The following is a 27,151-nucleotide window of genomic DNA, read 5'->3' on the forward strand; positions in this document are numbered from 1 at the left end:
AGACACTTTAACTGGAGTGCTGTTTGCCTCCTTCGTGACACCTATCTATCTATCTACCTTCTGAAGCCCAGAGTGACTGATCTTCTGAAGCCCTATCTATCTATCTTCTGAAGCCCGGAGTGACACCTATCTACCTTCTGAAGCCCAGAGTGACACCTATCTACCTATCTTCTGAAGCCCAGAAAGCTCAGTGGTTAAAGACGTTTGCCACCATGCCTGATTTCCCAGGACCCACATGGTATAAAGGCAAGAATCAACTCTCACAAGTTATCCTCTGATCTCCACCCTCCACAAAACAGCAGGACATGAGCCCGTCCATATATACATCATCAATGAAAAAGATTGAAAAGCCTAACACTAAATAAGACAAAACAAACCTCCTCACCACACAACACCATGAACATGCTTCACATATGCCTTACAAACCCAGACACAAGCACACTTCCCAAATGCCTTCTTCTTCGTCTTCAAGTCAGGCAATCCATAAAATTACTTCAGAGTGGGGAGGGGTGAGAGAGAATGAGATGATTTAGCCAGAACAATACTCTGGCTTTAATTCCTAGCATCACAAAATGAAAACAGCTGGACATAGTAGTGTATTCATGTTATCTCAGCACTTGGAAGCTGGAGGCAGGAAGACAGTCCTTCTGCAATGTAAAGTATTTGAGGATAGCCTAGGCTACATGAGACTTTTCTCAAAATGAGGAAGGGAGGGATAGAGGGGAGGAAGGAAAATTCTTTTAGCCAAGCTTTCAACAATGCTTTCTTTGTTGGTGTTCTGGGTTAAACCGTGCCCACCTCACTTTATTTATCAAAGCCCTAAAGCCCAGTATCTCAGAACATAATGACATATTGCTTTAAGGTTCTAATCTAGATTAGGACTCAGACAATAAAAAGGACAGCCATAGATCACAGCAAGTCAAAGAGAAAAGTATCACCAAGAACGGAACCTTCTCTCATCTTAGCTTTCTGAGTTGCAGCACTGAGAACTGTGAGGAAACAAATTTCCATTATTTAAACCTACAATACTACAATACTTGGCTGCAGCTCCTCCAGGCAATTACAGAGCAGCAGAGTTAGAGCAAAGGCCTGCTGGACCTCCTGACTCTCCTTCAACAGGAGGTGCCAAAGATTTCAACTGTCTCTAGGAGCAGAAAACCTGACACATAAATGTGAAAAATCATTAACCCACATAGAACACTAAGTCCTTAAAGTTATCCTTCAAGCTTCACAATGGAACTAAAATTATTAACCAAATGCAAAGAAATAGCAGCTTTAACCTTTTGAAAAATTAATAACATGTTTTGTACTTGCTGTAGTAGTCACTTCAGATACAATAGGAGAATGACAAAATTCAACTAAAATTTAGACTTCCCTCAAACATAGTTATCCCATAAGTGAGCTGGGGGGTCGGGGGAGGGGGAAGGTAGGTAAGAATAGGAACAGAAGTCAGGAGGAGACAAATTATAGTATATATGAATATCCTTAGTAAATTATATGTATAATAACTAAACATGCAAATTGTTAAAAATAACTTATAGTATATATGAATATCCTTAGTAAATTATATGTATAATAACTAAACATGCAGATTGATAAAAATCTATCTAAACAACTAAATTCAGTTCATCTTTCCCCTAAAAATAAATCAGTAATGTCAAGCAAGGAGCGCAATTCAGTCAAGAGTTTGCTTTATAGTACATACATCAGGTAAAATCACATCATTCTGACTCACTAAATACAACATTCACATTCACAGAATAGCAGTTTCCAGGCTCCATGAAACTATTTTTATATAACAAACATAACCTGACTACATAAAATTCCAGAAGTGAGCCTGAGGTGAGGGCACACCTTTAAACCCAGAATTCATAAGGCAGAGAAAGGTGGACCTCTGAGTTCGAGACCACAGATCAAGTTCTTGGACAGCCAGGGCGCACAGAGAAACCCTGTCTTGAGGGGGTAAAAGTCCTGTAAGCAAAAGGGCCTGAGCTTGAATCCCCAGAAACCATGCAAAAGGTACTCACAGAGGCACACTTCTAGAACTGACGCACAGGCAGGTGAAGTCCTAGAGCTCACTGGCCAGCCGGCTTAGAAAAATGAGTGAAATCTAGGTTCCGTGAGAAACTTTTTGTCTCAAAAAATTGAGTTGTAAAGTTGGGTATGATAGCGTGCACCTTTAATTCCAGCTCTCAGAAAGCAGAGGCAGGCAGCTCTCTATGAGTTTGTAGCCTACATCCAGGCTAAAAAGAACAGAGAGCAAGCAAGAAAGAAAGAGAGCTAAAGTCAACTTCTGGTCTCCATTCACATGCACCATGTGCACATACACACATGAATGTACCCCCCAACATACATATAAGTGATGTTTCCCTCAAGAACATAACCCAAAAATACCTAAACACACATGTCAAACTTCAACATCAGGAAGTAGAGGAGAAGCAGAAAACATCTCATGGTTGTTTACAATAAGTTCTCAGCTTTTTCGCATATTCCAATGAGGAAAAACCATACACAATAAAAACATGTCAGGTATAGTGGCACAGGTTTTATTGCCAGAAGTGGTAGGCAGGTCTCTGAGTTCAACGCCAGCCTGGTCTACAGAGTAAGTCCAGGAAGCCAAGGCTATACAGAGAAACCCTGCCTCAAAAAAGCAAAAAACTAAAAAAAAGAACGTGTTAGCAAATAAGGTTTTATACTATTAAAGGTGCAGCTAAAAAATAATTTGGGGCTTGGAAGATTATTAAGCAAGTAAATGCCAGCCATTCAAGTATCAGGTCCAGAGTCTGGACCCCCAGTACCCATGTAAATAATGCTAAGAGAGCACAGTAAAACTTCCCCTGTAATCACAATGCATGGAAGGTAGAAATGGGGTCCCCAAAGTAAACTGGCCACTTAGACTAGATGAATTAGCATGCTCTGGGCTAAGTGAGCATGCTGCCTTGATTATATAGAGAGAAATAAACCAAGTAATACAATGTCAACTCCTGTCCTCTACCCACATGTGCACACAAGATGCATGAACAACACGTTTCCACACACAAGATGCTCATATACATGCAAAAAGTCCTTCAAAAACAACAACAAAACAAATTTAAAATGTTTTTATATTTAGAGATTGTGTGTGGGGGTGTATATACTAGAGCACTTACCTGCCTGCTTTTGGGGGAGGGGGGTGTTTACAGATAGATGGCTTGGCTTAGCAGTAAAAGTGGTCAGTGCTCTTTCAGAAGACCCAGGTTCTACTCCTAGAGCCTATATAACAGTTCATAACCACCCATAACTCATAACTCAGTTTCAGGATATCCAATACAGTCTGACCCCATGAGAATACTAGTACATGGAGGAATATTATATATATAAAGTTCATGTGCATACACATACATACGTGTATTCATGTATATAAATATAGACAGAGGGACACATAGATGTTCTTGAAAACAAAAACCAGCTCAGTAGAGTTGACACACACCTTTAATCCCAGCACTTGAGAGGCAGAGGCAGGTGGGTCTCTGTAAATCCAGTCCAGCCTGATTTACGTAGTGAGACAGTCTTTGAGGGGATGGAGGGTGGAATCTCCTGATCTGTTCATGATTCCTATTTGGTTTCATTCTTAAAACTTTTTTACTTTTTTTTTTTTTGATTGTTTTGTTTTGTTTAAATACAGGGTCTCAACATGAAAACTAGCTGGCCTTGAACTCGGGGTAACCTCCAAATTCTGGGACCTTCCAAATTCTGACAAACTTTACACAAAACTAGCACACAACTAAGAACAACAAACGTTCCTAAAGTGTGGAGGAGCACAAACCTATAGTCCCATTACTTGGGAGATAGAAGCAGGGGGATCAGTAGTTTGGCTACCTATCAAGTTTGAGACCAGCCTCAGCTACATGAGACAGAGAGAAAGAAAAGGAACAGGAGAGAGGAAGGGGGAGGGGGAGACCAAACATTCACTGTCACTCCAGCAGAGGGCTCAAGTATAACAGAAACTATTACCAGAGGCAAAGTGAGCTGCTCCACAAAGGTAAGGAACGGGCATTCAAGACTAGCACCCAGGTTCCTCCTCTAGTCTCAGTAAACTAACCTTGGATTGCACATTTGAATATACTGGTATTCTGTGATGTACTAGTACAAAAGGGAACTTTTTTAAGGAAATAAATATTTGAAATAGTTTCCCCTAACCTTCAAAATACTCTGTCCTTAGATTGTTTTTAGCAGAGGACTAGGGGAGTGATCAGCTGTGGCAGCAGCTGTTTTAAATTACCCATCTATCTAGGTTCTGAGTTGGCTGATCAAACCTGAGACACCACCCCAAAGGACACTTAAACCCTAATCTGCCATGAAACTGAAGATGTCCACGCCAATGGTTAACTGGGCCAGTAATGAAATGATCAGCATGCTTGTTCTCCTTGTCTTGTTCTCACACTAATAAGTAGGAGCCCTACCCTGCATATGGCATATGCTTTAACTCCCACTTAGGAGGACAAGGCAGGCCAATCTAGGAGTGCAAGGCCATCCCAGTCTACACAATGAGATCCTGAATTAAAAAGGATAAATCAGTAATGTATACATTCTGAGGTACAAAGGACAAATAATGAAGCCAGTAAACATACAGAGTCCCCCTCTCCCTACCCACAATGTTCTTATGACTTGTTCTTTTGCTGTTTGGCCAGTAGGTTTACTGCCTTCTTTAAAATGAAAAAAAAATCTTCATAAAACAACGGGTTTAGGGCTGGAGATATGGCTCAGTGGTTAAGAGCACTGACTGCTCTTCCAGAGATCCTGAGTTCAAATCCCAGCAACCACATGGTGGCTCACAACCATCTGTAATGGAATCCTCTCCTTGTGTGTTGAAGACAGTGACAGTGTACTCATAAAATAAATAAACTATAAAAAAGTATGTTAAAAAAAAAAAAAAACGGGTTTAGTGCTCAGTACCTGTCCCTGAGCTCTGAGGAAGCTTACCTTTGCCTGAGCTACCCAAGCTTTCTTCTAGGAAGGGATGTCATGGAAAAATTCTACACCTTCTTTCTAACTACTCATTTTGTCTTGTTTTTGTTTTTCTTCTCATAGACTGAATTTTGCATAGACCATCATGAGCTTTCTTCCCCACCCTCCTTTGTCTAATAATCTTTACAACTGGAGTTATTGGTTGCTTAGGTACTGAGAAAATTGTTTCTTCTAAGTGCCTTCATTTTCTCCCATCAGGTAATCCATATATGATTTGCAATATAACAACCTATAAAGTACTCCTTGCTTTCAAATTATTTTAAATAAAAAAATCAATTATTTAAGGGACAGAAAAAGCTTCCATTCACAGCTGTTGTGGGTTGTCCTGATGCTGCTGTATACTGATGTTAGTTCTGCCTCAAAAGGGTATGCCCCAGATACTTGGGTGATCTCAAGTGCACATTCTCCACATTTTAACTATTCAGTAAAGGCTAGAGAGTGATTGGGCAGTGGAAGAGATAGGTGGAACTAGAGGTTTGAGAGTGGGAGCGGGGAGTGAAGAGAGGAGAAAGAGTGAAGAGGGGGAAAGGAGAGGACAGAAGAGGACGAGGAAGCTGCAGTGGACCTAAACCCTGGGGCCAGAAGAAACGGAAAGTAGCAAGGAGTCTTATAGCTGGGAAATAAGTGTAGTGTTAGATCTGCCCAATCCAGCCATACAGCTTATAACAACTGGACTGTATTTTTTTTTAATATGGGCAAATTGGGGTTGGAAAGTACAGCAACATAGCTCCCCTAGAAGGTCACCAAAACCTCAATGCCAGTTTAGTTTCAGCAATGTATGCACCCCAACAACAGTCAAAGGCATTGGGCTGACCACCAATGCTTTCCATGTTGTATTTATCTTCAGTAACCTTCACTTGGCTTTCACAGACCTTAACAAGCTAACTCTATTGAGAAGCCTGTGGGCCAGCAGCAAGCTAGTACAACGAGCACAATTTGCTGGGTTAACTCCCATATTTTTTGGTTCATGGCATCAACAGTACTGCTAGTTATACAAACTTCATGCTGCATTTCCAAGGACAGCAGTCAGGTTTGCTGTCTTATCTTCTAAATTTCACTTGGCATCTCTTAAAGTAGACCTTATTCTTGACAACTTGAACATGTGCTATGCTACAGAACAGACATCCTTATAGAATCCTTATAGATAGTTTGGCATCAAGCTTGCAGGCCCAGAATGACACGGTATTCTCTGCATTAGCTGTGGTAGTAGAAATGTGTTGCTATTTACAGAATACATGTATCTTCTGGGTTTTTTGTTTTTGAAGACAGGATCTCACTGTGAGGCCTTAGCTCTGTCCCAGTCCTCCAGCCCAGCCACTCTAATACCAGCCTGCATCAGCCTCCTACGCTAGGGTTAAAGGTATATACACCAGGCCCAGCTTAGCTTTTTGTATGTTCCTTTTTTAAAAAACTTTATATTTTATAAATTTACATAGATTCTATTATAGATAGTTGTAAATCACAATGCGGTTGTTGGGAATTGAACTCAGGACCTCTAGAAGAGCAGCCAGTGCTCTTAACTACTGAGTCATCTCTCCAGCCCCCTGGTTTCTTTTTCAAGACAGGCAGATGTGGCTGTCCTGGACTTGCCCTGCAGACCAAGCTAGCCTCAGGGTTACACAGATGTGTCTGCTTCTGCCTTCCCAGTGCTGGGAAGGACCCATCGATAAGGCTTCTAAGGCTCCTCCTTATCTTTTTACAGTTCATATATACATTATCATCACGTGGTTATGCCACCTATGACCTAGTGAAGGGCATTCTGCTTGCTTCCCAGTTTGGGCAATATAACTGCTATAAACATTAATGTACAGATTTCCCTGAGAAATTATTTTCAACTTTTGTATAAATCAAGAAGTACAATTGCCCTTTAATCCCAGTACTTGGAAGGCAGAGGTAGATAGATCTCTGAATATGAGGCCAGCCTGGTCTACAGAGTGAGTTCCAGGACAGCCAGGGATACACAGAGAAACCCTGTCTGGAAAACACTTGTTTTTTCAACAGCACAACTGGTTTTTCGAAAGTACAACTGGTATATGTAAAAGGATGCTTAGTTTTGTAAGAAACATTTATATTGTATCTAAAGTGTCTACATCATTTTGCATTCCCACCAGAAATGAATGACAGCTCCTGTTGTACTATGCTAAGTATGTAGCTTTTGGTGTGAGGGTGTTGTTGGTGGTTTTGAGGCAAAGTCTCCCTATTCACTCTGGCTGGACTGGTAAATATGTGTATCCCAGGCTAATCTCAAATTGGTAGCAAATCTTCTGCCTTAGCCTCCAGATTTTAAGGGTACACAAGCACAATGCCTAGTTCAGCTTCTTTCTACAGGCTTATTTGACATCTATAGCATAATGTTTCTACTCAGACCTTTTTGTCTACTTTTTAAAATCAAATTACTTTTTAAAAATTATGTTTTATGAGTTCTTTCATGTTTTAGATATCCTTAAATGAGTTGGATGTTTGTTTAGTTGGTTGGTTTGATTTTTTGAGACAGAGTCTCTCTATATAGCCCTGGATGGCCTAGAACACTCTATGTAGAATAGGCTGGCCTTAATCTCCAAAATCCCAGCCTCCTGAGTGCTGGGATTAAAGGTGAGCACCATCTTGTGAGATATCTTTTCCAAGTATTTTCTCATGATCTATAAATTTTATCTACTTGTTTATTTATATTTACTTTTGAAGTACTGGAAATCAAACTCAGGTCCTTGCAAACAACATCCCTAATAGAGAAGCATCCCTAATACTGAGCTCCAAATTATTTTGAATATTAAACATATATAAATTTTTTTAAAACTTGTTTCAGAGTGTTGGAGATAGCTCAGTGGAGGAGAACATGTATTGCTCTTACATAGGACCCAAGTTCAATTCTCAGCAACTAGGTCAGCAGGTCCAGAATCCCAACTCCAAGGGACCCAACACCTGGTATCTGCACTCAAACAGGTACAACCAATAATCAAGCACACATATACACATAATTAAAACTAATTCTATAATAATATTTTATTAGTTTTATATTTAATATAAATATTTTATAATTAAATTAATAAAATATTAATGCTTTATTTATATAATGTTTGTTTTTAATAAACCTAGTTTCATATGCTGACCACAATCAAGATAAAGACTCTGGGGTTAAAGATATAGCTCAGTTGGCAAAATGCTTGTAAGCATGCCTAAAGCTCTAGGTTTAATGCCCAGCACTACAAAAGACAAGTTTGGTGGCATACATATATCTATAATCCTGGCACTAAAGAGGGAGCAACAGGAAAATTGTAATTCAAGATTGGTGGGGCAGTGGGAGCACAAGTCTTTAATCCCAAGGCCAGCCTAGTCTACAGATCAAGTTCCAGGAAAAAGGCTACACAGAGCAACCCTGTCTCAAAAAGCTACAACCAAACCAAAAAAGGCAAAAGAAGCAAAAAACGTTCAACACCATTTTCAGCTCTCTCTTTCTCTCTCCCCTCCCAAAACCACCCACTTATTCATACATAAATCCTGTACTGTTCCTTGTATCAGCCTCCAATACTAACCTTAACTAGAGCACCCACTCTCATCATTAAAGTATATTTTCACAAACATCATGCAAACAAAATTGTTATCTCATAAAGCTTTTGAGTTTGCCATGATGTTTTGAAGAATCAACCATGTTTTAATTATTCCTATCTTTTACTGCTAAATTCTACGGCGATAATCAAATTTGATCTATTCACTGGAGACATCTGGAATGTATGCTGTTCAGCAACTGGAATGAAACTACTATAAAACTACTATAAACACCAATACAGCTTTTTCTATGAATGTATCATTCTTTTCCTGGAGTAAAAATGCAGAACTGAAACTTTTTTGAGTTTCAAAACTGATGCTTATTAATCTTCTGAAAAAACTGCCAAGCTATTTTCAAAACTAGCAGTCCATCCTGTGTTCCATCTCCAGTACCATAAAGTAAAATAGAATATCATAAAGAATGAGGCAGAATAAATACAGGTTTTCATTGTTTTTTGGAGGGTTTTTAAGAATTAGAATTCTGTTGGGCATGGTGGCACAGACCTTTAATCCCAGCAATCCAGAGGCAGGCAGATCTCTGAATTTCTAAGCCAGCCTGTGAATTCCAGGCCAGTCAGGGGCTACATAGTAAGACCCTGTCAGGTAGGTAGGGACAGAAGCAGGAAACGAGTGGGAGAGAGGAGGTAGGTAGAAATAGTGAAGGGGATGATATATTTAGAAACAATAAATATCTTGGATGTTTCAAAACAGCCCAGCATTGTGCAACCATGTAGCAGAACAGGAACTACACCATATAAAAGTCTGACAGATAAACCCACCTAGTTTAGCAGTCACAAAGTTAGGCAGGCAGAAGTGGCTTATACTGGAACTTATACTGGCTATAACATCAGAGTCACAAATCATAATAGTCAGTTCCCTTGGCCACCTGAGCTCTATGCTGGTTTGGAAGTTTTGTTAGAAATTCTTTAGCTCTTGATGCTCTTGTGAAAGAAGACTGATTCTTGGTTCTTTAGTTAATTTTAGTGGTCTATACTATGAAAAAAATTAATTTATCCCGTCACCAATTTTTAGGCCATATAACTGCTCATGGTATCTCATTAGTAAATTAACATCTGTAAAAATTTCTCTAAAATTCTTCTCTTTCATTCCTGATCCCTGATGCCCATTAAAATTTTGCAGCACACAAAAGAGAACATAAACAAATTTGGTATCTTAACATTACAATAAAAATGAAAATACCTATTGCCTAGTAAAGTCACAGCCACCCCAACATCATAGCATAAGGCATTACCTGGATTTGTAAAAATGCTAATATAAGCAAATCTATATTGCCAGGTACATAAAAATATAGCACATACAATTCTGAATTATGTACAACACACAGTACTTGACAATGGCAACAAACTATAGCCCTACAGGCTTATGTATACTATATAATACTCTACTTCAGAGTGTGCTCCTATTTAAAGGTGAAATACATATGCATATATGTGTATACATGTACATTCACACTGCCAACAATAGGCCATACTTAGTATTGGGAAAGCTGCGGCAGGAGGACAAGTGACAGCCTGAGACACAAAGGTCTACGTAGTAAGTTTCAGGACAGCTAAAGTTACTTAATGAGACCCTGCTTCAACACACCACCACACGGGGGTGGGGATTTAGCTCAGTAGAGCACTTGCCTATAAGCGTTTAAAGGCCCTGGGTTGGTCCCCAGCTCAAAAAAAAAATTAAAAAAAAAAAAAAAAAAAGCACCACCACAAACAACCAACGAAGGAAGGAAGGGGAAGGGAAGGAGGGAGGGCAGGCGGGTCATGTAGATTAGCCTATACTATCATGATGGGTATGTAAGCACCATCTATGGTGTTCATACAATGGCAAAAACCATCTAAAGTCCATCAGTAGCTGCGCATGCCTTTAATCCCACCATCTTAGAAAGCAGAGGCAGGAGAATCTGAGTTTGAGGCCAGCTTGGTCTACAGAGACAGAGTTCGAGACATTGATCCAGGGCTACAAAGAGAATCTCTGTCTGGAAAAACCACCCAAACAATACCTCCCCACCCCCAAGATAAAGGCATCTAAGGTCAGGCATCGTGGTATCCCTATAATCCCAGCATTCAAGAGACTGGTAGAAAAACAGCAAATTTGAAGCCAACTTAAGCCATTTAGTTCTCCTAAGTACTCTATTTAAAAATAAAAAGCAGCCCACTCCACACCCCAAAAAGCCAAGGTAGAGAGATGGCTCAGTGGGTTAGGAGTGGTTCCAGATCTTCCAGTGGATCTGAGTTCAGTTCCCAGCACTCACATCTGGTAGCTTCCAACTGTTTGTAATTTTGAGTCTACAGAGATTCAATGTCCTCTTCCAGAATCTGTGGACACTGCGCAAACCACATACACATAATTAAAAATTAATCTTTTAAATAAAACTAAACAAAAACTTAGTAGTACATACCCTTTTTGTAAAAGTCTATTTTTATTATTTTTGATTATTTATATATGTATGTTTATCTGCGTGGGATGTTGCAAGCACTCAAGGAGGCTTCAGATTTTTTCCCCCTGGAGCTCGAGTTACAGGTGGTTAATGGTTACAGGAGCTGCCCAACATGGGTCCTGGGAATCCAAGTCCTCTGAAAGAGCAGTATAAGGTCTTTTAAAGCTATTGTATGTATCTGAGTGTTTCCCCTGCTTGTTTAAGTACCATGTGTATTTTTTAGGGCCCAGAGATCAGAATGCAGCATAGAATACCAGGAATTGAAGTTACCAATAGTTGTGAACTATCACGTAGGTGGTGATAATACATGAACCAGGTCCTCTGTAGAAGCAACAAGTGCTCCTATTGCTAAATCATCTCTCCAGCCTCAGCAGTCCACTCTTTTAACTCCAGCACTCAGTGAGATGCAGAAGGATTTCTAAATTTAAGTCCAGCCTGGTGTACTAGGGAGTTCTAGACCAGCCAAAATTACACAGTGAGCTGCTATCTCAAAAAAGGACATGGTACTGGAGCTGGAGAGATAGAGTGCTTGCTACACAAGCCTGAGAATCTGAATTTAATCTACACAACTGACTTCCTTTGCCATGTTGTCCTGGCCTCCACATACACACTATGGCAAATATGCAGACTAAGTAAACACTAACAAACAAAGCAAGGCCCAGCAGTACACATTTACAACCCCACTACTATGGAGTTGGTAGATAGGGAGACAGGAGAATCCTAGAACTCAATGGGCAGCCAGTCTAGCGGAAACTGCAAGCCTCAGGCTCAGTGACTTGTCTCAGCTAGGGTTGATGGCACACACCTATGATCCCAGCATTAGAGAAGCAGGGGCAAGCAGAACTTTGTGAGTTTAAGGCCAGCCTGCTCTACAAAGAGAGACCCTGTCTCAAAACAAACAGGGGGAGGGGGACTCTTCTCTCTGAAATGAAATAGAGATGCAGGTCTAGGTGATGGCACACCCCTTTAAACTCAGCACTCAGGAGGCAGAGGAAGGATATAGTAAGGACAGAGACAGAGACAATCACAGAAACAGAGAAACAGGCAGATAGTGGTGCAAGCTCTTAATCCCAGAACTGGAGACCAACATACTAGGACTATATAGTAAAACCCTCTCGATGTAAAAATAAATAAATTAGATAGTGACCTTTGGATTCCATATATACTATGAGTAATGGCAATGAACACATACAAGGAATAAAAATGTTAAATATACTTAATATAACAATTTTTAGCACTTTTAAAAATTAATGATATTCTTAAGTAAAACTGCATGAGTTTTTTTATACCTACTCGTATAGTGGTTCTAAACCTTCCTAATAATGCTTTGACCCTTTAAATACAGTTCCTCATATGTGGTAACACCCCCAACTGTAACTGTAATTTCTCTACTGGTATGAACTGTAATGTAAATATCTGTGTTTTCTGGTAGCCTTAGTCGACCCATGTAGAAGAGTCCTTCAACTCCCAAAGGGGCCAAAACCCACATGTTGAGAATATCTGGACTAGTGTGAAACAGGAATACACAGTGACTGTATTGACTGTATTATTTTATCCATTTCTGGTTTTACAGAGTAAATACAAGTGCACGGACGGTCAGAAGGGTTGATGATGAGCAATATATGACAGTAAATACACATGTAGGCCCAACACTTAGAACTCTGAGGCAGGAGAACCATGACTGAGCACCTGAGCACATTGAGAGTGTGCCTTAAAATGTACATGAGGAGGGTGGAGAGAAGTCTTAGCAGTTAGGAAGACTTGTTGCTCTTGCTTAGTACCTGGGTTTGGTTCCCAACACCCACATGGTGGCTCACAACCATTCATAACTCCAGTTCCACAGGACCTAATACTCTCTTCTGACCTCTACAGGGACCAGACATGTATATGGTTGGTGTACATACATACATGTAGACAAAATATCATAAACATTAATTTTCAAGTGGTAAATGAAAGCAAACAAAATAAAAATTAGCCAGGTGGTGGTGCCACATGTCTCTAATCCTAGCACTTGGGAGGCAGAGGCAGGCTGATCTCTGAGTTTGAGACCAGCCTAGTCTATATAGTAAGTTCTAGGACAGCCAGAGCCACATAGCATAAGTGTCTCCAATAAAAAAAGAAAGAAAGAAAGAAAGAAAGAAAGAAAGAAAGAAAGAAAAAAGAAGGAAGGAAGAGGAAGGAAGGAAGGAAGGAAGGAAGGAAGGAAGGAAAAGGAAGGAAGAGAGAGAGAGAGAAAGAGAGAAAGGGGGGAGGGAGGGAGGGAGGGAGGGGGAAAAAAGGATTTACTGCTACTTATTTTCTAAATTTTCTACCCTTCATAAACATTTATTCATTTTGTATAACTATGCATTTTAACAATCTTTTAAAGGCAGCAGGGTTGGAGAGTTCCATGGTTAAAAGAGCTAGCTCTGTTCAACCTTCCAGAGGCTGCCTGGTTTGATCAAAGACAGGATTACTGAGGCTTGCTGGTTGCCAGCCTGGCTCTAAAGTCAATGAGACCTTGTTTCAAAAGAATTGAGAGGCCTGATAGAACAAGACACTTGCCATTCTTCCTTCCCTTCCACATACACACCAGACACAGGGGCTCACAATTATCTGTAACTCCAACTCCAGGGACTCGGATACCTTCAGGCCTCTGTGGGACCCAGGCAAGCACATGGTATAAGACATACAAAGAGGTAAAAATACTCACATAAAAAAATAACAATCTTAAAACAAATCCAATAATTAGGATAAAGGTAAAAAGGAACTTAGCCTGTTACTTTTGAATTTGTATCAAGTATATTATCTTCCAAAAGTTAATTTGTTTTGTGAATACTATTTAATGATTTCATTTATATAAAGCTCAGTTTAGGGCTATCAAGAGAGCTCAGAAAATAAAGGCCTTATCACACAAGCCTGACAGCTTGCTTGAGTTTGATCCTGAGAACCCTAGTAAAAGGTAGATGGAGAGAATCACTTCTCAAAAGTTGTCCTCTGATCTCCACATATGGACAATGACATTAGAGCCTAAACACAGATACACATAAACAGATTAGTGTTGTAATAATTATTTTCTAATTCTCCCATAATGCAAGATGACCAAAAAAAAAAGACACAACCACAACCTACCTACCTAGACACACACACACACACACACACACACACACACACACACACACACACACACACACAGACCCAGGCGGGGGTGGCACATTCATGACTTTAATCCTAGCTCTTGGGAGGCAGAGGCAGTTGACTTCATGAGTTCAAGGCCGCCAAATCTACAGCCTAGAAACCCTCATCCCCATCAAACAAAACAAAACAAAAAGAACCAAAAAGCCTGGAATTTTTAGCTATTGCTATTGGCACAGTTAACAAGTATAACTTTGATGCTGAAAGTCCAAGAAGATGAAGCCTTCTGTAGAAAACCTGCCTTGGAACAGATACCCCCAATCTAGGCATTCCAGAAAAGCCACGTACAATAAGTCCAAGGTTGAAAGGGGAAAAGGTGGGGGCACGGGTGCTACAGTCACAAAACATACTGGTAGCAACAAGAATATTAGCTGCGAATGCCTTAAGCTTTGTAATATGGCCAGGTGTGGTAGCAGACACTTTTTGGTTCTTTTTTTCGGAGCTGGGGATCGAACCCAGGGCCTTGCGCTTCCTAGGCAAGCGCTCTACCACTGAGCTAAATCCCCAACCCTGGTAGCAGACACTTTTAATCCCACCACTCCATAAGCAGATTTTTGAACTCAAGGCCATCCTGGTATACAGTGAGTCTTTTTAAAAGCCAAATGTGGCTACACATACCTGTAACCCCAAACACCATTGGGGGCAAAGACAGGACTATTGAGGCTTGCTGGTTGCAGCCTGACTCTAAAGTCAATGAGATCTTGTTTCAAAAGAATTAAGAGAGGGCCTGATAGAACAAGACACTTGCCATTCTTCTTTCCCTTCCCATGAGCACACAAGGAACATACATGTGGCACAAAGAAGGTAAAAAAAAATAAAAGAGACTGGGGAGACAGCTCAGAGTCCCACCACCCAGGAGAAAACACAGCAAGGTGCATATGTATTCCAGCATGAGGAGAGAGGCAGTCTAGCTCAAATAATGCCAGTGAGAATACCATGACTCAAAGAACTAAAACACACACACACACACACACACACACACACACACACACATATATATATATATACCACATACATACCAGACACATAAAACACACAAAAAAGAAAAAAAATGAGGATGAGAGATGGCTCAGTTGTGAAGAACACTTGGTGTTCTTGCTTAGAGGACAGTTCCCAGTACCCACATGGTGGTCCATGACTGATTCCAGTTCCAGAAGATCTGGTGCCCTCTTCTAGTTTTGCAGGTACTGAATGCATATGGTACACTCATACATGCAGAAATAGCATGTAAAACAAGAATAAATCTTTTTAATAAGGTGAAAAAGAAAGCTGGAAGTTCAGTTCAGTGGCAGAGCACAGCCTAGAATGTAGGAGGCTCTGGGTTATCATCCCACACGACACAAAAAAATGAAACGAAAAACTACAGAGGAAATATCTGTGTATCATAAATCTAATGAGAATCCTGCATCGGAGCATGTCAGCACATGTGCAGTCACAGCACGTGGAAGGCTAATGAGATACTGTCCCACAGAGAGGCAAGGAGGAAAGTAAGGGGACTTAGAATATGTAAAGAACTCTTACAACTCAGTAATAAAAGGAAAACGAACCAAGGGCTGGAGAGACGGCTCAGCAGTTAGAAGCACTTGCTTTTCTTGCAGAAAACTCAGGTTCAGTTCCCAGCACACACATGGTGGCTCCCAACCCATCTTAAGTCCAGTTCTAGATGACCCTGTACCCTCTGCTGACCCCCACTGGCACATGTACACATGAAAGACTACAAACATGCAAGCAAAACACAGAACACAAACAAACCACTTACATAAAACGAAAAGGAGAAATAATTCATCTTGTTAATGGGCAAAATACCTTTCTTTTTTTAGACAAGGTCTGACTATATAACACTTGCTGGCCTGGAAATTGTTATGTAAACCAGGCTACCCTGCCTCTGCTTCCCCAGTGCTGAATTAAATGCATGTGGCACCATGCACAGGAAGATTTTTAAACAAATATGCAACGGGAAGCTGAAAAAGACAACTCAGAGGTTCAACTCCTAGCACCATATGACACCTCACAACCATCTGTAACTCCAGTTCTGGGATCTGATACTCACTTCTAGCTTCTGCAGCAGACAAACATGCAAACAAAACACCCATACACAGAAAAAAATTTTCCAGATACACAACTTGAGTTCAAGACAAGCTTTGCCAAGGTTTAAGACAAACAATCAGGGCTGGAGAGATGGCTCAGTGGTTAAGAGCACTAGCTGTTCTTCCAAAGGTCCTGAGTTCAATTCCCAGGAACCACATGGTGGCTCACAACCATCTGTAATGGGATCTGGTGCCCTCTTCTGGTGTGCAAGTGTACATGCAGGCAGAAATAATATGAATTTAAAAAAAAAGACAAACAGTCCACACAAATGTATATATTATGGTAAAAGTGCTTGACTAACATGCACAAGGTCTAAGAATTTCAAAAAAAAAAATCACAAAATAACAAGGCTAGGTCTATCTCATGGAAACTGCCCTGGGCTACATCTATCTACCAATCAAAAAAGAATTTAATTTTTTTTTTTTTTTTTTTTTTTTGGAGCTTGTTTTCCCAACCCAGGGCCTTCGCCCTTGCAAGCACTCCCACTGGGCTAAACCCCAACCCCCTCCTTTTTTTTTTTTTTTTTTTTTTTCGGAGCTGGGGACCGAACCCAGGGGGCAGCGCTCTACCACTGAGCTAAATCCCAACCCCAAGAATTTAATTCTTTACGCTGACTGTGATGTCACATATTTAGTCTCAGTACTCAGGAGGCAGTGGCAGCAAGAGGTTTGGGGGATAGACTCAAGGCCAGCCTGGTCTACAGAGTGAGTTCCAGACCAGCCAGAGCTACATACTAAGGCCCTCCTGTCTCAAAAAAGAAAAAAGAAAGAAACTGTCAGGAAATGAAAGGAATAGTTTTTGGACTAGAGTGGTGTCTCAGAGCACTGGCTCTCTTCCAAGGACCCTAGTTACATTCCTAGCACCCACATGGCAGCAACTGTCTGTAACTCCAGTTCCAAGGAATTGACACCCTCACACAGACGTATGTGCAAGCAAAACACCAATGCACATAAAAATTTTTTAAAGGAATCAAAGAAAATAATTAAATATGCTTTAAACATATAACTGGAAAATGTCAAGATGGAGTGGTGGCACAGATCACTGCAGATTTGAGGTCAGCTAGCTAACTAGTCTATAAAGTTAAGATCCTGTCTCAAGAGTCGGTTGTGGTGGTGCACCCTTGAATCCCAGCACTTGGCAAACAGAAGCAGGGGGATCTCCAAGTTCAAGCACAGTCTGGTCTACAGAGCAAGTTCCTGGGAACAAGAATATCCAAGGCTACACAGAGAAACTCCATCTCAAATAACAAAAACAAACAAACAAACAAACAAACAAACAAGGATTACCTGAAGTTGAAGAACAGACAGCCAAGCCTGAACTACAGAATGCCCTGTCTCAAACAAAAACTCCTAAAGGAAGAAAATACACAAAATCAGAAAAATGCTAACTAAAACTGCTGTGAGACTCCATATCACTCCAATTAAAAAGATCAAAGACGAAAACAAAAAAGAAAAAAAAAAAAAAAGATAAGCTCAATTCCCAGCAACCACACTGGTAGCTAAAAACCATGTCACTCCAGTTCAAGGTTCCTAGGGATTTTCAATACACATGGTACACCAACATGCATGCAGTCAAAACATTTACACACACAAAAATTAACCTTAAAAAAAAAAAAAAAAAAAAAAAAAAACTGGCCAGTAGTGGTGGTGGTGGAGCAGGCCTTTAATCCCAGCACGGGGGAGACAGAGATAGGCAGATGTCAGTGAGTTCCAAACCAACCAGAGTAACAAAATGAGACCTCAACTAACAACAACAACAACAAAATGCTGGTAAAGGATGCGGGGAAAGAAGAGCCCTAATTCAAATCTGCTGGCAGAAATGTAAACACATGCAGCACTGGAATTCCTCAAAAACTGAAAAGAACTTATGATGTCCCAGCTCCCCCACTGCTAGGTACATATGTACAAACTTAAAACTTCCATACCAGAGATCCCTGCATGCCCTGTGCTATTCACAAGAGGCAGGAACCGGACCAATCTAGATGCCCATCAACAATGAAGAAAGTGGTAAACCACATCTGTAATTCCTTCACTAGGGAGGCAAAGACGGAGATCTGTGAGGCCAGCCTGGTCTAGCTCAGCAGTGAGTCCATACAGTATACACATTGAATAAATTTTCATTCTTCTTACTTGGACTAGAAATGGTGAAATCACTTTTGCTTTTTTGGTTTTTGTCTCTTTGAGATAGGGTTTCACGCTATATAGCTCTGGCTGGCCTGGAACTCACTATGTAGACCAAGTTACCTCAAACTGGCTGCCTCTATCTCCTGGAGTGCGGAGATTAAAGGCATGTACTATCACAGTCATAACAATTAACATTTTTATATGTAAGGAAACTGAAAGTTTTAACTAATTGGCCCATTTTAAAAAATGCTAATTTAGAAAAAATTCTAAAGAACTCCAGGTTTAGTTCCGTGACAGAACACTTACAATAGGTAAGACCCTGAATTCAACACTCACCACATTTTCCTACTACAAATCTAGCTTTCAGACCTGCTACAGAACACCATGATTTTCTTTCCAATACATCTCCCTCTGGTTTGGAATCTATAAACACCCAAATAATAAAAATGAGGCACCAGACAATTGTATGACGTTGTTACTCTACCTGAGAACTGCTAAAATGTTTACAGTCCAGAAGGAGTAACAATAATATAAGTCATATTCTCCACACTGACAAGCTTCTGTGCCTATGATACATGTTTGCAGTGGGTAAGGTAGGTCACCAAAGAACAGGTCCAAGCTGAAACTTTAAACCTAAACCACACTAACAACAAAGATAAAGCAGGTAAGTATTGTAACTAATCAAGTATTGTAACTAGTCAAGTATTGTAACTAGTCAAATATTGTAACTAGTCAAGTATTGTAACTAGTCAAGGACAACTGCAGTCAGGGCTCAGTGGGCAAAGGTAGCTGACGACTTCAGAAGGCACATGGTGAAAAGAGAAAACCAATTCCTTTAATCTGTCCTCCAACCTCTACACAAACCCGTAACACAAAGAATGTTCTGATACTGATCATTTAACTTCAATACTACTTTATCTAAAATCTAAAAACACAAGGAAAACACCAAATGTATGATATATAACCTGAAAAGTATTACATAAGGGGATTTAGCTCAGTGGTAGAGCACTTGCCTAGCAAACGCAAGGCCCTGGGTTTGGTCCCCAGCTCCGAAAAAAAGAAAAAAAAAGTATTACATAAGTACATTCCTATAAATTTATAATTAAAATTTTCAATATCATCTTTATTGGAGTTATGAAACATTACTGAAATAAAAGTTTGAGCTTAGCAATAATCAAAGAATATCTATATCTACTAAAACCAGACAAACAAAAAAAGTAATGAGAGAAGAAAAAGACATTTTGTTACTTGGCAAAGCAAGCTCTGAATATATAGGACTTAAAAGGTCAGTAACAATATTATTAAAGGTTTAGATCAAGATAAAACTGTGATGGTAGTGTCTGAAGTCAGATATAGTATACTCACATACATAAATAAAATCTTAAAAAAAACCTGTGGTGACAAAATTAGTCATTTCATATTTTTATCAACCAAAGAAAGAAATCAGAACTAAGCTTTCAGCTTCATAAATAACAATTTACTTTTTCTTTCCTTTTTGTTTGTGGGGTTTTTTTGTTGTTTTTTTGTTTTTGGGTTTTTTGGTTTTGGTTTGGTTTGGTTTTGGTTTTTCCCAGGGTTTCTCTGTAGCCCTGGTGGTCCTAGAACTCAGACTGTAGACCAGGCTGGCTTTGAACTGGAAAACCAACCTGCCTCTGCCTCCCCAAGTGTGGGAATTAGAGGCGTGTGCACCACTACCACAGCCAAACTTACTTGTTCTAAGCCATCTTTTCCGCAGGACTGGGAAAAGGGTGTCAAAAATGTTCTCCAAGTCTCTATAGAAAATAAACTAAATACAGCACTTCAAGTTTTGGCTCAAACCCAAATCTGTACATAATATTGCCTTTTAGTGGGCAAGGAAATGAATCAAAGACTCACAAATACCTAATAGTAACAAAAAGTGGGTCCCAAATGCAATTAAGATTAGAAAAGAAAAAAATGCCACCAGGGAAACAATTAAAGTGTTTTCTTTTAACAGTCACTAAGTGCTTTGTTTGGGTTAAACATTCATAGGCAAAAAGCTGCGGGCATTATATCCAGAGTGTTCGTGAAAGTTTTGCTCCCAAGGGGTGTATGTAACCACTGTGGCTTGGTTCTTATCTTCCAAAGCTCCCAAAATGCTAATGCCTCTCGTATAGAAACTACTTTAAAGCATTCCTGACAGCCCTTACACTTTAACTCTTTTCTGACTTTGATTCTCAATCCAAGGAGGTAATCCAGCCTCTCCCTTAATCCAGAAAGGCCACAAGGGTTACAACCAAATATCAAGTTACTTTCTGCAGACAGACAGACAGACACACACACACACAAACATACACATACACTCAACACTTTCTCTCACACACACACTCAGCACTTCTCTCTCACATACACACACACACACACACAATTCTTTAATTTAAGAAAAAAAAAAAAAAGCATAGGAATTCTATGTAGGCCAGGTGTGGTGCCCCAGGCCTGTAATCCCATCACTTGGGAAGAGGATTAAAGAGTAAGGCCGGGTCAGCTACAAAGGGAGTTAGTGCTAGCCTGGGTTACAGCCAAGTCTAATGCGGCTCAGACTCATCATGCCCACGGTTGGGATAATAAGCCAGGATGACTACCGCTGAGTTTGAAACTTAGGCTACACACTGAAACCCTGTATCAATAGAAAGAAATCAAAACAAAACAAACAAAAAGACCGCTAGCCCAGGCAGGTAGCCCGCTAGCCCGCTCTTATCATCTCTCGCTTGTGACTGGCAGGTGGAAGACTGGAAATTCTAGGTGAACACGGGCAACACAACTAGGCCAGTCTCAAAGAAATGGGGGGAGGGGGCCCGCGAAGGGGGGAAGGAAGGGAGGGAGAGGCTTTCTAGTACCATAAATATCTAGACGCCGGGAGGCCTTTGTTTTTCTCATATTCTGAGACCAGAATTTAATTTCCAGTTGGGAATGGAGAATCAAAGCTTAATGGGACATTTGTAAGCAACCAGATAGGAAGAAAACTCGTGCAAAAGAGCAAGGTTCTGCCTTTCTCCCGCCCCCAGCATGGATCTCGATTTAGCACCCAGGCTAAATCCCAGCTGTTTCTCGGGATTGCCAGGAACTTCTCCAGCCCCTTCCTGGGCAACCCTCAAAGCCGCACTAGATTCCACTCCCCTCTCCTCCCAACGCGTTTCCTTCCTCCGAACTTCGCGTCTCTGCGGCCGGCCTCGCCGTCCCGGCTGGGCCTAGGTTGCCTCACGGCCTCCTCCGCATAGTTCCTCCGCTGGGACCCCCACCAGCTGCAGCCGGCCCCGCAGAGGTCCGTCCTTCTCTTTCCCGCGACCTGTCCCCTCCGGACCCCCGAAGCACGCAACGGCCGGGCCCGAAAATGGCGGAGCGCGACCGCCCGCGGCCCTCACAGGTTCCACGGCGGACTTACCGTGGGGGGCCGGGAAGAGCTCCTAACCGCGAGCGCGGCGTCCTTCGGCGCCGTAGGGAATGTCTCTCCCGTCTGGTCCTCTTCCCTTCTCCCCACTCTCAATTCCTCTCCTTCAAAGATGCAGCCGCCATCTTCCCCGAGGAGCCACCGAGCGTACGCCCGTGCGTCATCACGGCCGCACGGCGCTACGCCCCGCGCGCCTCTGCCGCAGGTCTACCGTAGGGCTCAAATAGAGCATGCGCGCAGGTGAGGGGTGGAGCTTGGACATCGGCGCCTAAAGATTTGAGTTCGTCTTGGTGGCTATCTTAATGCTAGGACCTTTCGCCTTACATTCCTCACCCCATGAGCCATCCTGCATGTTCTCAAAACATCCCAATTCACAAAACTAAATAAGGTACTTGTTAAAGCCGGTGTGGTGGCTTATGCATGTAATCCGAGCACTTAGGAGACTGAGACAGGAGGATTACTGTGAGTTCAAAGCCTATCTCATAAAACCAGAGCATAAACCTGTGAGATGGTTTATCCAGTAAAGGAGACTGCAGATTAGCCTGACTATTTTAGCTTGATCCCCAGCCCTACATGGTGTGAAAGAAATACAAATTCTTCCTACAACTGTACAGTTCCTTGCTGTGCATACACACACAAAATAGATAGTATAATAAGAAGGGATGTGGATGTTGCTCGGTTGGTCAAGCATTTGCATGTAGGAAGCCCACAGTTCAGTTCTCCAGCACTGCATAAACTGGGTTTGAAAGCCTATGAAGTGACGGCAGGAGGGTCAGCAGTCAAAGGCATCCTTCAACTCATAATTCAAGCTAATCTTTATATCTACAGAAAGAAACACGGAAACAAAGGGGAAATAACTCTTCAGGGTAATTTCTTTTTGTCAAAAGCGTATACCACACACACCTTTAACCCTTGCTGGCAGATACAGCTCACATGGCCTAGATAGCCTGGGCCTTTAATGCAAGAATTAAATTGTGAGCAAGGTGCTTTTTTAAAGATTGATTTATTGGGGTTGGGGATTTAGCTCAGTGATAGAGCGCTTGCCTAGCAAGCGCAAGGCCCTGAGTTCGGTCCCCAGCTCTGAAAAAAAAGAAGAAAAGATTGATTTATTAATTGGGCATTAGGTCTCATTACAGATTGTTATGACCTGCTATATGGTTGCCAGGAATTGAACTCAGGACCTCTGGAAGAGCAGCCAGTTCCCTTAACCACTGAGTCATCTTTCCAGTCTATGAGCAAAGCTCTTTTTTTTAATAATGCATCTATATTTTTTTAAGATTTATTTATTTATTATATATAAGTACACTGTAGCTGTCTTGAGATACACCAGAAGAGGGCATCAGATCTCATTACAGGTGGTTGTGAGCCACCATGCCATGTAGTTGCTGGGAATTGAACTCAGGAATTCTGAAAGAGCAGCGAGTAGTCTTTTTTTTTTTTTTTTTTTTTTAAAGATTTATTTATTTATTTAATGTATTGTACACTGTAGCTGTCTTCAGACACACCAACCCCATTACAGATGGTTGTGAGCCACCATGTGGTTGCTGGAATTGAAAGGACCTCGGGAAGAGCAGTCGGTGCTCTTAACCGCTGAGCCACCTCTCCAGCCCATAGCAGCGAGTAGTCTTAACCACTAAGTCATCTCTCCAGTCCATGAGCAAGGCTCTTGCAGAGGACCTGAGTCTTCCTTCTCTGACTGGCCTAGGATTCAATACGAGGCAAGGTGGGCCTCAAACTCAGAGACCCACCTGCCTCTGCCTCCCAAATAATGGGCTTAAAGACATGCTCTACCATACCCTGCCTTAAATGGGTTTATATATATATATATAAGCAGAAAATATATATATAAGCAGAAAACGATTGAGGAGGACACCTTTTACTGCTAGCCTCTACACACACACACACACTGAAGACAGGAGAGAAACTGTGAGCTGAGCACCCCAAAGCTCATAGAGTCTGCACTGGTCAAAGTCATTTCTATTTAAATGATGGAATTGTTTCCTGACTTTCCTCTGCTTGTCCTTTTTGGTCTTGTGCTGGATAGATGACATGTCAGGCTAGAATCATTTGGGAAGACAGAATCTCAATTGAGAAAATGCTCCCACCAAATTAGCCTATGGGTAAGCTCATGGAACACTTTCTTAATGGATGATTGATGTGGAAGGGCCCAGCTCATTGTGGCCAGATATAGGATAACAGGCTGAGCAAGCCAGGGAGAGCAAAAAGCCACTCCTCTGTGGCTTCGGCATCAATTCCTTTCTCCAGGCTCCTGCCCTTCATTCTTTTGCAGACTTCCCTTAGGGCATGAGAACTTTCCTCCTCAAGTTGCTTCTGGGTATGGTATTTTACCACACCAATAGACACCCTTACTAAGACATCATGGGTTTGAGGCGTTGGAGTCCTGGACATAGCCGTGCTTGCCAACAACACACATGCACTCATGGCTTCACCTTCTCCCACACATGAACCAGGCATGGTGGGACATGCCACTAATACCAGCACTTGGGATATAGAAAGGCAGGAAGGGGAGTTTGAGGCAGTCTTTGGCTACAAAGGCAGTTGGAGGCTGTCATTAGCTACAAGAGGTTAGGTGCTACCTCAGATCCCGAATCTGGGTCCAAAGACACCCTGAGATCCTCAGTTAGCAGACGTATAAAAAGAAGGAGCCAACAGACTTTTGTATATGGACCGACATACACAGGCAAAAGTGACCCAGGCAAACCTGTATGCAGCTCTTCCTGTCTGCCTGTTCTCCGCTGTTGCTGCACCCCTGCATGCCCCAAGGTGGAGATGTTAATTCTTAGTGAGAGTGAGGTCAATACTTCAATACTGCAGTCACCTTTCTGTCCCCATGACAAAATACCTGAGTAGATTTAATTTTTAAACTTTTTTTTTGTTTGATTGGTTGGTTGGCTTTATGAGACAGGGTTTTTCTGTGTAGCCCTGGATGTCCCAGAACTCTTTGTAGACCAGGCTGCCTCCCTCCCCCAAAAACAGATCTAACTGCATCTGCCTCCCTAGTGCTAGGATTAAAGATGTATCACTATGCTGGGCCCTAGTTTTTAAATTCTTTTTTTTTTTTTTTTTTTTTAAGTGGGGCCTCTACCACTGAGCCAAATCTCCAACCCCTCAATTTTTTTTTTTTTTTTTTCCGGAGCTGGGGACCGAACCCAGGGCCTTGCGCTTGCTAGGCAAGTGCTCTACCACTGAGCTAAATCAACCCCCAACCCCTAATTTTAAATTCTTAAAAGATTATGACTTTCATTATACATGTGTCTGTATGAATGCAAGTGTTTTTGGAAGCCTTTAAGTGTCAGATCCCCTGGAACTGGAGTTACAGATGGTTATAAGCCACCCAGCATGGGTCCTCTAAGCTGAACTCAGGTCCCCTACAAGAGCAGTATGCATTCTTAGCTAGTGAGCCACCTCCCAGCCCTTTAAGTGTTATGATATTTGTATATATGTATACACACACCTGCATGTCATGGCACTGAGAGGGGCCAAGACTACCCCTGGAACTAGCAGCTGAACCCAGTTATATGTAAGCATCTCCCACGTGGTACTGGCTTTGAAGGCTTGAAGGGACAATGAAGAGCAGCTAAGACTTAGTGTCTATAGCGTATAGCGAGGCTGGCGTCCTTGCAGAAGGCAGGAGTCCATTGGTGAGGGTGCAACCTCAGTTACAGTGGAGCCACCAACCAGTATTGAAGAGCTCAGGGAGAGAAGTCGAGGCTTGGTGCATATGGTGGTGCATGTGGCAGGGTCAGTCCCTGAAGAGGCCGAGATGTCATTAACAGAGGTGTAACCTTTAGCTATTTGGAGCTTTGCAATCCAGACTGGGATCGAATCCCCGGAAGAGGACACTGAGCTACAGGACTTGATTTATACTGCTAGATGCTGATTCTGCTTTGATTTGATTGTCACTGTGGTGTCCTACCTCTGGAAATAAGTTTTTATGTGTATGACTGTCTTACCTGCATGAACTTATGTGCACCAGTGTCATGCCTGGTGTCCAAGGAGAGAAGAGACCATTGGACTCCATGGAACTGAAGTTATAGGTGCTCTGAGCTGCTACACAGGTGCTGAGAATTTAATACGGGCCCAGCACTTACAAGAGCAGCAAGCAAGTGTTCTTAGCCACTGTACCATCTCTCTAGCCCCACTATCCTCCACTATTAGTGAGTCTTCTCTGCAGCCCCAACTGAGGGACTTTTATTTGGTTTGGCTTATTTTTATTTATTATTATTTTTTGTTTTGAGAAGGGGCGGGTGGTTTGTTTCAGACAAGATCCCATTGGAGCCCTAACAGCACTGGAGCTTCCTTGTCCAGGCAGGCCTTGAACTCCGAGATCTGCCTGTCTCTGCCACCCAAGAACTGGGATTATAGGCATACATCACCATGCCCAGCACTGAACTGTATTTATATTCTGATAGGAACATGATGCTTGAGATTAAAAAAAAAAAAGGAGTGGCTATTAGATTTTTTTTAAGTTTTATTTATTATATATGAATACACTGTAGCTGTCTTCAGACACACCAGAAGAGGGCATCAGATCTCATTACAGATGGTTGTGAGCCACCATATGGTTGCTGGGATTTGAACTCGAGACCTCAGGAAGAACAGTTGATGCTCTTAACCACTGAGCCATCTCTCCAGCCTGGCTATTAATTTTGAAGGTATTTATTGGTTTTGTTTTTGAGACAGAGTCTATGTATTGTTGGCTGTCCTGAAGCTATGTAGAATAACATTTCCTGTGAGTTTGCCACTCGATCCCAAAATATGGAATTTTAAAGGCCTTAAGGATTTTTTTATTTTTTTTTTAATTCTTTTTTTCGGAGCTGGGGACCGAACCCAGGGCCTTGCACTTCCTAGGCAAGCACTCTACCACTGAGCCAAATCCCCAACCCCAAGGATTTTTTTAAAGATTTATTTATTTTATCAATATGTTAGTACACTGTAGTTCTCTTCAGACACTTCAGAAGAGAGCATCCCATTACAGATGGTTGTGAGCCACCATGTGGTTGCTGGGAGTTGAACTCAGGACCTCTGAAAGAGCAGTCAGTGCTCTTAACTGCTGAGCCATCTCTCCAGCCCAGCTTTAAGGATTTTTGTTTTATGTGTAGGTATTTTACCTGCATAAGTCTGTGTGCCGATTGCATGCAGTGCCCACAAAGACCAGAAGGGATGTGTGACCCCTGAAACTGGAGTTTAAAATGGTTGTTAGCCACAAGGTGGGTGCTGGGAATCAAAACCCCAGAGCTCCTGGAAGCAAGAGCTGGTGCTGTTGATCCATCTTTCCCACTCAGGTTATTAGTTTATGTCTAATTGACAAGGGGTAATTTGTGCTAGTTTTTT

At 41.6% G+C, this 27,151-nt stretch overlaps 1 protein-coding gene across 1 annotated transcript in view; it reads right to left on the reverse strand.

Annotated features, from left to right (window-relative positions):
* The window catches only part of Wdr33 (WD repeat domain 33), a 105,248-nt gene extending 83,275 nt beyond the window's left edge, over positions 1 to 21,973 (reverse strand). The window contains 1 exon segment of the mRNA XM_032885892.1: positions 21,791 to 21,973. The gene's annotated coding sequence lies outside the window, so the exon portion shown is untranslated.
* Positions 21,974 to 27,151: the final 5,178 nt, after the last annotated feature.

The sequence above is a fragment of the Rattus rattus genome, chromosome 15 (genome assembly GCF_011064425.1).
Source record: "Rattus rattus isolate New Zealand chromosome 15, Rrattus_CSIRO_v1, whole genome shotgun sequence".
Classification (NCBI taxonomy): Eukaryota; Metazoa; Chordata; class Mammalia; order Rodentia; family Muridae; genus Rattus; species Rattus rattus.